Source organism: Penaeus monodon, chromosome 33 (assembly GCF_015228065.2).
Source record: "Penaeus monodon isolate SGIC_2016 chromosome 33, NSTDA_Pmon_1, whole genome shotgun sequence".
NCBI classification, from domain to species: domain Eukaryota; kingdom Metazoa; phylum Arthropoda; class Malacostraca; order Decapoda; family Penaeidae; genus Penaeus; species Penaeus monodon.
The window spans coordinates 26,789,787-26,790,265 of NC_051418.1; positions in this window are offsets into that span (position 1 = coordinate 26,789,787).

Genomic DNA, 479 nt, shown 5'->3' on the forward strand with positions numbered 1-479 from the left:
CTCTTCTTTTTCTCTCCCTGTTACCTTTTCCCATGTCCACCGATATTAATAAATAGATGGCGAGTACAAGGCGCGTTTTGGAAAATTCATATAACCTAAGTTGGGATCTAGAATGTGCGGTGACACACGTCCGTCTTCTACGCAGTTCCATTATATATATAACAGCAAAGGGGAGATATTTTATTGCCTTTGTCACTGAATTGCACATTGACAGCACTAATCTAATACATCAAGCAACGATGTATTAGACAGAAAATATTTTCAGACAGAAAAATATTGTAAGTTTAGCATAAACGTGTTAGCATTTGTCAAAGTTAGAAATGTGATATTTTATCCAAAATCCGTTCTTGACCCATTTTGTTTGATAACCAAAAACAAGTTCACTCTCATATTTTTTTTATTATCAAATTCATATATCACCACAGAAAAAAAATGGTTAGTTGCAACTTCTTTTTGATGGTAAGTATATAAGTACATAA